At 31.7% G+C, this 15,038-nt stretch overlaps 3 long non-coding RNA genes across 3 annotated transcripts; all 3 read left to right on the forward strand.

Moving 5' to 3' along the window:
- Positions 1–440: 440 nt before the first annotated feature.
- On the forward strand, positions 441–1,065 carry LOC125191727. The gene is made up of 2 exons (XR_007171217.1): positions 441–601; positions 799–1,065. It is a non-coding gene; the product is annotated as an uncharacterized LOC125191727 (long non-coding RNA).
- Positions 1,066–7,774: 6,709 nt separating this feature from the next.
- On the forward strand, positions 7,775–8,418 carry LOC125192043. Its single transcript, XR_007171293.1, has 2 exons — positions 7,775–7,933; positions 8,134–8,418. It is a non-coding gene; the product is annotated as an uncharacterized LOC125192043 (long non-coding RNA).
- Positions 8,419–13,238: 4,820 nt separating this feature from the next.
- On the forward strand, positions 13,239–13,938 carry LOC125193014. The gene is made up of 2 exons (XR_007171514.1): positions 13,239–13,377; positions 13,589–13,938. It is a non-coding gene; the product is annotated as an uncharacterized LOC125193014 (long non-coding RNA).
- The last annotated feature ends 1,100 nt before the right edge of the window (positions 13,939–15,038 follow it).

Here is a 15,038-nt window from a genome sequence, read left to right on the forward strand (position 1 = left end):
ATCGTATCGAAATTCGATATATCGTTAAATATCGATATATATCGAAAATTTCGATATATATCGATATATATTGAAAATATAATATCGATATATATCGAAAATATCGATATATCGAAAATTTTCGATATATATCGTATTTTCGATATAAAACGATATATCGCGATATAAGGAAATTCATATCGTTATCGTATCGAAAGTTTTCGATACGATATCGTATCGTATCGAAAATTACGATATATCGAAAATTCCATTTCCTCTCATTTTCCTTAATTACGTATGACATAGATACTACTCTATTGGTTGTCTAGCTAGCATTGAAGAAATACTATTTGAGATTCAAAATAATTGATGTGGAAAAACTTTTTGACTTCGTCAATTTGTCCCCCGAAATATATCTACCACTCAATTGCTGAAATTTATCTATAAATTTATCACCAAATGCAACACAACATCACATCCTAAAAACACTCAACTAAATTTTAACTTCAAAGCATGGGTAGGAACATACTTGTTTTTCTTTTGGTTCTAATTGTTCTCATAATGTCCCCCCAACCCCAAGTAGCTTTAGCCAGGAAGCTTGTGGAGACTACCAACACCAAAAGTATGCTCTATTAATTTCTTGGTATTATTAATTGATTTAATTTTTATGATTATATAGATATATGGCCACATATACATGTTTAGAATATGAAAAATGGAATATGTTCATATACACACACACACAATTTGTTTGACAAGTGAATACTTTTCAATGTTTGAACATGGTTGATGGAGCTAATATAATTTTATTTGTGACAGCCGAGGCAAAAAGGAAGACATCAACCATCACCTATCCAGCATCTCCATATTCCAAACCCCGCGAGTGTACCTACATAAAACTTTGCAGGCGCATCGGCGGAGGCAGGCCTCCTCCACCGAAGACCAAACCTTGACTACTCCAAGTCCAAACCACCAAATGCTTCCATCACAATATAAGTTAAATAATTCCAAATAAAATATTGCAAACTGTACTACTGTGTGTATGAATTATGATTATGTCAATATATACATGTCAGTTTAACCAAACTTTTGACCGCTTTCATTACGTTGCGTCGACTATCAGACACCTAGCTAGTCAATGTTTACACTTTACATGCATTTTGGGCTTAAAAATTTAATGTCTTGTGTAAGTTTTGAGTTACATGAGTATGTTTAGATCCAATTCTTATCCTTTACAAGTCCACAAACTCATCAGTTCAAACCTTCATTCACGAGAATTAATCCAAAATATACTTATATATAGTAGGCCCGATCGAGCTCACACCCATCTGGTTCCAAAATTATATTACATTTTTATAGCACTAAATATAACTTGCTGATGTACATGTAATCTTAATACGTATAGTTAAAGACAACTGCGGATATCGAATTACGAGAACTAATAGTCAGACTAAGTATGCACTCAGACATCAGATATTATATGGATTCATCAATTATTAGTTAAGATATCACACAATGACCTTAACATTCGATCCACTAAGATCCAATGTATAATTGTTTTCTGAAAATTTCCGATGTCAAACAGTTAATCTTTGCAGAGCATAAAATAAAGTTCATAATTAAAATCCCTGTTAGTTTAATAGTATGGAGTAGATCTCGAAATGTACTGTAGTAGAATGCAGTATATTTTAATCAAATACAGTATGTTAAGATATACTATTGTCTATATAATTGGGACAAGATTGGTTATAATGATTGTCTACTACAGTAGATTTTAATCAAATACAGTATTTTAAGATATACCCCCTTCGTCCTCGAATAGGAGTCTCATCTTCCATTTTAGTCTGTCCGCAAATAAGTGTCCCGATTTACTTTTATCGTAAATAATAATAGAGTCTCACCTTCCACTAATTCATATCACTGACATTTCATTTAAAATAATGCATACAAACTCATATTCCATTAATTTTTTCCTACCACTTTTCTTAATATATTTTTAAACATTCATGTGTGGATGGAGGACAAGACTAGTGTCTATATAATTGGACATGATCGATTATAATAATTGAGGCTACTTGTGGTTTCTTACTAGCCACGTGCACGTGGAAAAGTTTTCAGACTATGTAATTTGAGTATCTCAATTCTTTACCATTCAATTGCTTAAATTTACTTATCTCAATTATGATCCATTCAATTGATTAAATTTACTTGTAATAAATTGATTTGCAAATGCCACGAAATGCTCATCCTAAACAGACTCATTTACTAAATTTCAACCTCAAATATGGGCGGGAAAGTAATTGCTTTTCTTTATTAACATTTTGATAGTACTAATTGTTCTAATAATATCTCCCCAAATATCTTTAAGAAAAAAAAAGAAGATAGCAAGAGACCATGAGATTTAATAATTGAGGGTCATCCTTTCGTTTTCTTACCCATGTCCATGTGGAAAAACTTTTTGACTAAGTTACCACATTACCCTGAAATTTCTCTACCACTTATTTACAAAAAAATATCTATAAATTGATGATCAAATCCAACACAAAATATCATCCAAAAAAACTCATTTAATAGTTAACATAAAAAATATATGGGTGGAAAAGTAATTTCTTTTCTAAATATTGCAAGAGAACTTGCGGAGACTACCAACATCAAAAGTATGCTCTATTCACCTCTTGTTATTTTAAATTCATGTTGTTTTATGAGTATATAGAGATATAAGGTCAGGAGAGGATCCCCTGCTGTGTTAAAAAACACAGCAGGGGCTGCTGTGGTTTAAACGATAGGCATTTGCAAATGAAACGCATAGGACTAAGAGAGAGAAATGGTGGGACCGAAGTATACGAAACACATAATGCTTCTAATTCTTTATTCACTACTCCATTTTCTACACATTTTTTTATTTAATTAAAAATGCAGTCGGCTAAATCAACTTTTTTTCATTGAGCAGCATCTAATAATATTATGGAACACTTATTTTAGTGTTTTGTTTTACAATCATGATATACTAAAGGCCACTTTTACATACCTATTGAAAAATATTACTTCTCCATAACACACACAAGAACTCATTAATATATTAAGTAATACCATTAAGTTAATTGCAATAAAATTTGTGTAATTACTATTTAATTTTCTAGGCCATACTAAATTTTCACAAGCTATAAAAAAAACAGCGTGCAATTATTTTGTTTTGCAATATTTGCTATAGTACTATAAAATTCAATTAACTCTATATTAAAACACTTAATAATTTTGATCATGTTATAATAAATTAGAAAGTCCCACCTCGTTAAAGAAAAATATTTATTCCATCAGTCCCTGAAAAGTATGAATATTTGGTTTGACACGATTTTAAACGGCATACACATACAAATTAAAACATGTGCCAAATTAAATTTCATACTTTTTAGGAATGGAGGGAATAAATATTTTTCTTTAATAAGGTGGGACTTTAATTCATTATAACATGATCAAAATTTATAAGTGTTTTAATTGATAAAGTTAATTGAATTTTATAGTATATTTATTTGAATAAAAGAACTATTGCAAAATAAAAAAATTTGCATGCTGTTTTTTTTATAGCTTGCGAAAATTTAGTATGGCGTAGAAAATTAAATAGTAATTACACAAATTTTATTGCAATTAACTTAATGGTATTACTTAATATATTAATTAGTTCTTGTGTGTGTTATGGAGTAGTAATATTTTTCAATAGGTATGTAAAAGTGGCCTTTGGTATATCATGATTGTAAAACAAAATAATATAAGTGTTCCATAATATTATTAGATGCTGCTCAATGAAAAAAAGTTGATTTAGCCGACTGTATTTTTAATTAAATAAAAAAATGGGTAGAAAATGGAGTAGTGAATAAAGAATTAGAACTAGTATGTGTTCCGTATACTTCGGTCCCACCAATTCTCTCTCTTGGTCCTATGCTGTGTTTCATTTGCAAATGCCTGTCGTCTAAACCACAGCAGCCCCTGCTGTGTTTTTAAACACAGCAGGGGATCCTCTCCCATAAGGTCACATAATTTTTTATTGACACTCAGTTAGATGACGAGTCAGTAACCGTCATATTTTTTCAAAATTATAGCGTATGATGTTTTTATTAACAATAACATATTTTTATTTGTGGAAGCCGAGACGAAAAAGGTGTCAGCACCCATCACCGTTAAACCGATCCGGGATCGGGGCGCCATTAAACCAATCGGGGGCCCAGGTTACAAGCGCCGCGAGTGTAGTTATACATGAATCATTGTTACGGAAGGCCACCTTCCGCCCATACCAAACCTTGAGAATCCAAGCCCGAACACCCAATGTTTGAAGAGTTGAAGTACAATATTACACAATTTCAAATTAAATAATCCAAACTGTAGTATGGTGTTTATGATTATGTCGGTATACGTCATTTTAATTTTGTTTGAGTTAAAGCAATATTTTAGTCCTTGTTTAAGGGTTTGTGAGTTATATGAGTATGTTTTAGGTTTACTTCTCGTCCTTTAAAATTGGCAAATTCATCAAATACCAAAATTATCAAGTTTTAAATCTGAATTGCTTGTAATATCCGAGTTTATCAACCCTTCAACTAAGGCTAGAAAAATTACCAAGTAAAAACTCAAAAATTATATATCATGACAATTGGTTACTACTATCTTAATATGCCCCAAAGATAAAGCAATCAATGAGATGAAATTGTCATGGCACAACCAAGTACTAATTTCAACATGATTTTGAATTTATGAACTAACAAGGATATATAGGACAGTGTATATATTATCTTCACTTTGAGATTTTCCACTAAGGCGTCATTTGGTGGCTATGTTATAATAAGTAAGATTTATCCGTGTCTTGTATCCGACCAACGCAAGGTCTAATGAAAAGCTTATGTTTCAACTAGATAACTAACTTCCAATTTGGCCAAATTACTAATCTTTTTTCGAATATTGTACCCGTATTAGTAAAATACATTATTACCTTCCTAAACTTGGTTATCGTAATTATGTTATTTATTTATATATAAGGGTAGTTTAGGTTATTATAATTATTTTTTTATTTATGATTTAATGTACCAAACATCTGACTATAATAACTTGCAATTTTATTTAGCTACCAAATGCAAAATTAAGATAGATTAACTAGTCAAAACTATGTGATGCAGTTATAGAATATAAGACTTGGAGGCTAAGTAAATTATATTTTAGGTTTTATTTATTTCCTAGTTAGGATTTTCATTTGTTTATATAAAGGCCTCATTGTTGAACTATAAAGACTGACTTTTGAATATTAATTTTACATTGAGTTTTTATACTCTTAAGTTCTCAATTAGTTGAGTTCTTTATATACCAATTTAGTCATTCTCCATACGTTTATGCATCATTATGATATGGATCATGGTTGTATCATTATTTAAACTATCATAATCGGAAAATTAATATGTATTTGTAGTATTATTTAAAATATATTAAATGGTTTATTTTTAACGGATTCATTTTTAGTTTAATGCTTGATTGCAACAATAATTTAAATAAAGTCATTTAAATTAAATAAACTACAATTCAATTTAAGTCAAAATAAATTACAACTTGATTCATGTAGAAAAATCGGTATCTAACAAATTATAAATTTTTGTTGCAATCAAGCATTAACAATGAATGCTTAAAAATAACCATTCTATATTTTCTAAATAATACTACAAATGCATATTAATTTTCTGATTTTAATGCAATAATTTAAATAATAGTACAAAGATTTAAATAATAATACAAAGATTTAAATAATTTATTTTTAGATAACACTACAAAGATTTAAATAATTTATTTTGAGATAATAAACAAAAATTTAATAATACTACCAAAAGTTTTGGTCCTTAACAAATTACAAAAGAAGTACTCCCTCCGTCCATAAAAGTTGAGTCGTATTCTTTTTTAGTCCGTCCCAACAAAGTTGAGTCATTTCCTTTTTTAACAAAAGACAAAACATCTAATTACTCTTACTTTATTCCATCATTTACTTTACTATCTCTTATCTTTCCTACTTTTTTTTATCTCTCTTATTTATTTAATATAAATTCTTAATTTCCGTGCCCGAAAGTTTTGTCTCAACTTTTATGGGACGGATGGAGTACATAATACATTCCAAAACCACAAGTTTGATCCTCAAATCAAACTAAATGGACAACTATACCCCTCAAGGCCCAAATGATAGAATAGTAAAAATCAGGATTTAATTTGAGATTTATAAAACTTTTAGACTAAAAATATAATTTTATAAATATTGTGTATTAAAAATGTGCAAATCGTATTTTCTGGGTACTAATTTTTTAGTTCACTCCTAAAAGAGTAGCAACATAAAAAGCTTTTGACAGCCCATACGTTGGCCCAAATATTTATCTGTATAAGAGAAGCATACCAAATAATTAATTTGCTTTGCTCTTAACTCGTGGCCCATTCCGAAATAACGCCAAGCCCAAACACCGCCGCATATTTTCATTATTATTTACTATATAATTTATATAAATTATAAAAAAAAGTTCTGATACCATTTCATTCTTGCTGTATCATATCAGGATCCTACCTACGACAAAAATTTGAGCTTATAATAAGATAAAGTGGGAGAGTATTTAAATTCATGAACAAATTTACGTGAAAAATGTAATGGTCTTTTCCGCTCTAATTGATCGGTTTGAGAGGACATAGATTGTAGCTGGTAACCTTGTTTGAAGTCCTATATATAAAATAAAAATTATATTATTTTAAAAGTGGTCTCTCTTGAGAATCATTATATTTATACTCATATTCTTGATTATTTTAATATTTTTAGAAGAAGTTGTTCGGTTGCTATGCCGTTGTGTATTCATAACTTGAGGTTTTATTTATTCGTATTTTTTTCGATTACATTTCCTTAAATGTTCAAGTCAACAAAATGTATATTCGCTCATCTCCAAAGGATTCATTAAGTTGCAATAAGTACTTTTATTAATCTTATCTTTTATTCAATAACCTTTCATTTAAAAGCTCAATCCATGACTACACATGCTAAGGTTAGTTGTATCTCTTTATTAACCATCTCACATTTATTCATATGACTAATTTAATCCTAAATGAATCCTATTACGACTTATTTCAAATTGCATCTCAAAATTATTTTGTATGTCAAGAACATATTAGATCTCATGATTATGCATTTCATCTTCACACTAGCTAATTTAATCACAAACAACTTGATTGTATCTTATCGAAGTATTATTTCTTTCTATTATCTCGTTTAACAAATCAAATTTCATCTTAAACTCATAATTTTAAATGTTAATTGATCATTTAAATCGATCATCCTAAAATTAGCTATATATGTGTAATTTGACACACAACATATATTTAATTCTCCAATACTTTACATGTATTTAACAAATAACATCCAATATGCGCATGAATTACTAAATAAGTAGACTATAATGGTGCAAATTATGTTTGTTTGTGCGAGAAGCAGGAGGCCTACATCCATGCCGAGCCCTGGCTATACAGGCCCAAAATACTAATATTTGAATTGTAAATTATTAAAAAATCTGCAATACCTCAATAATGAAAGTTTGTTATCCCTCTTCTAGAATAAGAAGACAAGGGCATTTCCTATCATTTTCCTTAATTACGTATGACATAGATGCTACTCTATTGATTGTCTAGCTAGTAGTGAAGAAACACTATGTGGAAAAACTTTTTGACGTCGTCAACTTGTCCCCCGAAATATATCTACCACTCAATAGCTCAAATTTATCTATAAATTTCTCACCAAATGCAACACAACATCACTTCATAAAACACTCAACTAAATTTTAACTTCCAAGCATGGGTAGGAACATACTTGTTTTTCTTTTGGTTCTAATTGTTCTCATAATGTCTCCCCAATCCCAAGTAGCTTTTGCCAGGAAGCTTGTGGAGACCACCAACACCAAAAGTATGCTCGATTAATTTTTTTTTATTTATTATTAATTCAAGTATTTTCTATGATTATATAGATATATGGCCACATATGCGTGTTTAGAATATGAAAAATTGAATATGTTCATATACACACACACACAATTTTTTTGACAAGGGAATACTTTCAGTGTTTGAACATGGTTGATGGAGCTAATATAATTTTGTTTGGGACAGCCGAGGCGAAAAAGAAGACATCTTCCATCACCTATAAAACATTCAATCCACGTTCCCAACGCCGCAACTGTGAATACAACAATTCTTGCATCCGCGGAGGCGGGCCTCCTCCAGCCTAGACCGAACCATGACTACTCCAAGCCCCAACAACCAAATGCTTCTTCCATCACAATATAAGTTAAAATAATTTCAAATAGTAAAATATTGCAAACTGTACTACTGTGTGTGTATGATAATTTGTCGATATATATGTCATTTTAATGAAACTTTTGACCGCTTTCATTACGTTGCATCGACTATCAGACACCTAGCTAGTCAATGTTTACACTTTACATGCATTTTGGGCTTAAAATTTAATGTCTTGTGTAAGTTTTGAGTTACATGAGTATGTTTAGATCTAATTCTTATCCTTTACAAGTCCACAAACTCATCAGTTGAAACCTTCATTCACGAGAATTAATCTAAAATATACTTATATTAGGCCAGAGCTCACACCCATCTGATTCCTAAATTAGATTACTTTTTTTTATAGCACTAAATACAAACTTGCAAGTGTACATGTAATCCTAGTATAGTTAAAGACAAGTGCGAATATCGAATTACGAGAATTAATAGTCAGACTAAGTACTGCACTTAGACGTTATATTATCGATGCGAGTTTTAAGAATTTATTTGATTGTAAGTAAAATTGGCAGAAAAAGTTAATTGAATATGAGTCCTACTTATATTTAATTTTATACTACCTCCGACCCTTAAAAATTGAATCTTAATAACTTTCTAATTTAGGAAGTGGACACCACTCCACTAACTCTACTTTCACTACTTTTTTTCTTCCTGTCTCTTACTTCTCTCATCTCTTTCTCACTTTACCATTTATTCTCTCTTACATTACCAATTGTGTATTAAAATCGTGCAATTTCAAAAATTTCTATATTTTTTAAGGACGTGGATAGTAATAAAATGTGGTTAAAATGAGTTAGTGGAATATGACGTCCCCTTGCCAAAAAATATAAAAGTAATATGTGACCTAAATGCTAAACACCCAAGTTAGTATATGTAGATCAAAGATAATCACAAAGAAATATGAAGTAACACCAAAGAAAACTTCTACAAAAAATGTAATAGTGGCTAATATAGACAACACACGAAGACTCCTTTTACTGAAGATCTCAAAGAAAGACTCTTAAAGGCACTTGAAATAGCCAACATGGAACACCCTAGGTCACATCGACTGCGTCATACACTAATCGCTTCAACACAACCCCTCACACACTCAAAACTTCTCGGAACACTCGGAAAACTTGGGAACCGTCAAGATCTCCTTATACCTATGGACCTGAACATAAAGGTAACCAACCTTTGCTAAGAGATGCATGCTTAAACTTACTAAAACAGAAAAAGAACGATAAAAGAAGTCAATCGGAGTAAGAATCCGAAGAGAAAGAGAGTGTGATAAAGAGAAGGCATTAGTATTATGACATAGATATATTGTGTCAAAAAAATTAAATTATTTTCTCAAATTTAATAATGATAAAAAATTGTAGATGACGGGCGTGATTGGAAGAGTAAAAAAGAATGCAGTAGTTGACTCGACTTATTTTAACACAAGTGATACCCGCAAGTGTACGGGGCTAGTGTAGCAATTAGCAAGCAAGAGTATCGTATCCCACAGAGACTAATTTGTATCAACTTAACTACCACGAACAAATATCGACTACTATCTAGAGAATCGGGAAATGTTTGGTTTTGTTCTAACACTACGGAAAGCATATAATGAACGAATAGATAAATAAAAGCAAGTAAACACGGAGTGAAAAGATATATGGAGAAAATTGTAGAACTCAAGGATCCGATGCACAACTCCAAGCTCTTATCCAATCAAATTGTCTTACCTTTTGGTGTCTCTAGAATTACTAAGTCCACCACAATTATAGATTAAACCCCCTCCCGAGGTGAGAAACCTGTAGATTAGGTGCTAGGATTGAAGTCCCCTTCTAATCCTAAAACCCCTAACTCCCAAAGCTCGATTAGGTCAAAGACCTCACTCAAAACCTCAACTCTCCCGAGTTTTATTGCATTAAGGTGTGAATTATTCTTATTTCCAAATTAATTATTTCATCTCCCGATTAATCTAATTAATCCTACACAATCAAATGGTGATCAAGCAATTGAAAGGAATAAACCCAAGAATAATCAATTAACTACAAGAGCAAGGCAAGAACAAAATTAATTGGATAAAAACTATGAAATTAGTGCATCTTCACCAAGAATTCTACAAAAAGGTGTTTAGCTACTCATGTTCTTCACAAAAACCATGTTTAAAACACAAGATTCAATGAAATACATGGAGAAAAGATTAAGATACTCCCGTGAGAATGAATCTATGGAATTGCAACTTCAATCTTCCGATTGAAAGTCTTCAATCTTCAATTCTCTCTCTCAAAGGTGTTCTTGGGGGTGTGTGTGAGTGTTGGAGGCGGTAGATGTTGAATGGATGTGAACCCTAGGCGTTTTCCCTTTAATCTTCCATCAAGAATCGCGTTTTTGCCAAAAGAATACGCCAAAATAGCGTACCCGGCCGGGTGGTCATTTTCGACCCCTTTCTGGCCATTTCCCGTAGAATTACAGTACCCGGCTGGGTGAATTTACAGTGTAATAATTCACCCGGCCGGGTGTAAGTTTCTGGATAGCGCAGTGTTCTTGTAACGGCCATAACTTCTTCTACCGAACTCCGATTGAGGCGTGCAAGATACCCACGCGAAGCTCTTTCGAAGACGAAGAGATTGATATGCATTATGGGCTGATTGGACTTCAAAATCTCCAGTAAATATTGTCTCAAATCAAGGCTGCTGCACATCCACATATTTTGTACCTTTTTCTACACATTCTTAACAAAATGGTCAACATGCCAATATAATAGAGAAGTATATATAAATATGTCCAATAATAGACAAAATATGATCAAATTCATATATAATCACCCTCTAAAACCATATAAAATCCAAGTATATCAGTAGTCTAGATTGAAATTTGCAAAATAATGTACACTTACTTAGTTTTCTTATAAGTGTTCTCGTATTTTAATTTTAGTTGGTCCGTAAAAATGTTTACATTCCTGATTTCATGACTACCGTCTACTTCAGATGCCGTAAAATTGATTTCTGAAATTTTCCGATGTCAAACAGTTAATCATTTCTGGTTTATAATTTATTTATAGGTATAAGAGTACTGCGGTCGTCGCGCTGAATTACGAGATTGCAATTTACAGAACATAAAATAAAGTTCATAATTAAATCCCTGTTTAGTTTAATATGGAGTAGAAATGTAGTACTGTAGTACAGTAGTAGAATACAGTAGAGTTAAATACAATATTTTACGATATTATTGTCTACTCCCTAAGTCCTATTAGAAATGAAATGTTTCCTTTTTGGTCTGACCCATTAAAAATAAAACGTTTTCAAAAATAGAAACAATACTCTCTATACTTTTTCTTCTATCTTATTTTACTCTCTCTTCAATAACTCACAAAACAACACTATATAAAATTCCGTGCCGCATAAAGGAGTTTATAATTGGGACATGATTGATTTAGTTAATTGAGGCTACTTGTGCTTTCTTACTAGCCACGTGCACGTGGAAAAGTTTTCCAACTACGTCAGCACATTTACATAGTCTTGCAATGGGCGTGGGATGGCTTACTTAGTTAGAGACTTAAGAGTAACTCAATTAGGGCTGGGAAAAAATATCGAAATACCGAAATACCGGCATTATCGTATCGAAATAATACCGAAAATATCGGTATACCGTGACTTTTGGTATGGTATGATACCTTACCGAAAGATTCCGGTAAGGTAACGGTATGAATTTTCAAATACCGCGGTATACCGCTGCATACCGAAATTTGGTATATACCGTAAATTAAGGTATATACCGTTAACGAAGGTATATACCACAAAAATATAAACACAATTATATATAAAATATATTTTATATATTTTTAAATTATAAAATCTATTGTGAAATATAAATATATTTATGAATAAATTATATTTAATTTATTTTTAAAATTATAAAATATAAATAATATTCTAAATACTCTTATTTTCTATTTTAATTGATGTTGAAAGTCAGGTATACCGCAAAAGTAAGGTATACCGAACTTCGGTATGGTATATCGAAAATGAGGTACGGTATCGGTATGAAAATTCGTCATACCGAAAATAAGGTATACCGAAGTTCGGTATACCGAGAACTTTGGTAAGGTAAAGGTATGACTTTTTTGCATACCGTATTTATGGTAAGGTATACTGTATGGTGGTTTCGATAAGGTATACCTTGCCTACCCACCCCTAATCTCAATTCTGATCCATTTAATTAATTAAATTTACTTGTAAATGCCACGAATATACTCATCCGAAAGACCCATTTACTAAATTTCAACCTCAAATATGGGTGGGAAAGTAATTGCGTTTCTTTTTTAACATTTTGATAGTAATTGTTGTAATAATATCTCCCCAAATAGCTCTAAGAGAAAGAAGATAGCAAGAGAGTAGATTAAAAAAAATTAGTAAAAATAGTGTTAGTAGAATGTCAGATTTTTGTTTAAAATAGAGATACTTTAGGAGACACGTTAAAAAGGTAAATAAAGATATTCTTTTTGTTCGAACTATAGTTCAACTCTATTTGATCTTAATTGTGTCTTCCAAATGCTAGAAATGGCAGATTGCTCAGCAACTTCACTGCAGATGAGATTTTCACTTCAACATTTCATTGTTTTCAAATAAAAAATCACAAATTGGTATCTACATTTATTTTCATAATAAATAAATACACTTTAGTCTAAACTTTTATCTTTATTGGATCACTTTATATTGGACAACTAAAAACAGTCATACACATTAAATTAGTCAAGCAGAAGCACAAATTTCTAACATATATTAGCTTTAATAATTGAGGGTCATCCTTTCTTTTTCTTACCAATGTCCATATATGTGGAAAAACTTTTTGACTAAGTCACCACATTACCCGGAAATTTCTCTACCACTCATTTACCAAAAAAATATCTATAAATTGATGATCAAATCCAACACAAAATATCATCCAAAAAGACTCAATTAATAGTTAACATCAAAAATATGGGTGGAAAAGTAGTTTCTCTTCTAAACATTTTGGTCTTATTTGTTCTCATAATGTCTCCCCAAGTAGCTTTTGCAAGAGAACTTGCGAAGACTACCAATATCAAAAGTATGCTCTTTTCATCTCTTGTTATTATTAATTCATGGTGTTTTATGAGTATATGGATATATATGGTCACATAACTTTTTACTACTCATTCTCCATCAGACGACGAGTTACTAACCGTCATGTTGTTTCAAAATTATAATATGATGTTTTTATCAACAATAATTGATAAAATGTGCATGTATTGATGCTAATATATTTTTATTTGTGGAAGCCGAGACGAACGCCGTTAAACCAATAGGGGGGGGCGCTCTTAACCCCCGGAGGGGAGTCATTAATCCAATCCGGGACCCAGGTTACAAGCGCCGCGAATGTAGTTACAAGAATCGTTGTTACGTAAGACCACCTTCCGCCCAGCCCAAACCTTAAGAATCCAAGCCCGAACACCCAATGTTTGAAGAGTTGAAGTACAATACTATTAAATAATTTCAAATAAAATATTTCCAAACTGTAAGGTGTTTATTATTATGCCGATGTATGTCCTTTTTTATTTTGGTTTAGTTAAAGCAATATTGTGGTCCTTGTTTAAGGTTTTATGAGTTATATGAGTATGTTTTAGGTTTACTTCTCGTTCTTTAAAATTGGCATATTCATCAAAACCATAATTATCAAGTTTTAAATCTAAAATGATTGTAATATCCGAGATTATCAACCCTTCAAATAAGGCAAGAAAAAATACCAAATACAAACTCAAAAGTTAGATATTGTATTACAATTGGTTGCTCCAACAATTTTTATAATATGCTCCAAAGACAAAGCAATCAATGAGATGAAATTGACATGGCGCAACCAACTACTAATTTCAACATGACCTTAAATTTATGAACTAACAAGAATATATAGGACAATGGCTCCCTGATCAATTGAGATTTTTTAGAATAATTGGAAAATGAGATGCGATATCAGCCACTCATTTTTATTAAATGAGTGGTCCAGATTTTGCCAAAAAAAAAATATTTTTAGATTAATTTATTACTAAAGGGCAGAATGGTAATTTCATGGTAATTAAACTTGAACAGCAACTCCCATCTCTTACTCTTTGCTTCTCGATCTCTCTCTCCATCTCTCATCTCTCTCCACCCGCTGCGCCTCTCTCTCCTTCCTGGCACCACAGTACCATCGCAGCTCGCCGAAGTCAGCCCCTTGCGTATCTCTCTCTCTCGTTTCTTTTCTTTTCCGGCGTTTCACAACGCCATTGTTGTTTCCTGCCGGTGTACCCCTCTCAAATCAATGAGGAAGGTTTGGGGAAGGAGAAGAAGCTAAGGGGGAAAATCGATGAGGTTCGTGAATTCGCGAAGAAAATCATGAGAGAGAAGGAATCAGAGCTGCGGCGGCAATCGGCGCTTGAATCGGAGGATTTACTCTCTAGCTTTCTGACAAACATGGATTTTGCATATTTTTAAGGGCTATATTTGACTCATTTTAAATGTCAATCATGCAAATTATGTTCTTAAATTGCATATGTTATACATTTGGTATTTTTAATGTGTTTGTTGATAAATGATAGAAAAAGATAGAAAAAAAAGTGCAAAATGGCCAAGGTGCAGCAGTCTCTGTTCGAGCCCATTCTTCCATCAGATTTGGAGTCCAATCAGTGATTTATGCATATCATTCTCTTCCTCTTCGAAAGAGCTTAGTGTGGATATCTCGCACGTCTCAATCGG

This window comes from Salvia hispanica, chromosome 6, assembly GCF_023119035.1.
Source record: "Salvia hispanica cultivar TCC Black 2014 chromosome 6, UniMelb_Shisp_WGS_1.0, whole genome shotgun sequence".
Classification (NCBI taxonomy): domain Eukaryota; kingdom Viridiplantae; phylum Streptophyta; class Magnoliopsida; order Lamiales; family Lamiaceae; genus Salvia; species Salvia hispanica.